Below are 322 nucleotides of genomic sequence, written 5' to 3'. Positions count from 1 at the left end.
CCCCACCCCCCCGCCCCCCACAAAAGCCACTCTATCACTGCCCTCCTCAGATGGACAGGGGAGAGAGAATATAATGAAAGGCTCGTGGGTCGAGAGAAGGACAGAGAGAGATCACTCACCAATTACCACCACAGGCAAAACAGACTCAACTTAGAGAAATTAGTTTAATTTATTACCCATTGAATCAGAGTAGGGTAATGAGAAATAAAACCAAATCTTAAAAAACACTTTCCACCTACCCCTCCCTTCTTCCCGGGCTCAACTTCACTCCCAAATTCTCTACGTTCTGCCCCGAGTGGCACAGGGGGACAGAGAATGGGGA

The sequence above is a fragment of the Cariama cristata genome, unplaced genomic scaffold (assembly GCF_000690535.1).
Source record: "Cariama cristata isolate BGI_N322 unplaced genomic scaffold, ASM69053v1 scaffold5340, whole genome shotgun sequence".
In the NCBI taxonomy this organism is placed as follows: domain Eukaryota; kingdom Metazoa; phylum Chordata; class Aves; order Cariamiformes; family Cariamidae; genus Cariama; species Cariama cristata.
Note: the sequence above shows the minus strand (reverse complement) of the source record.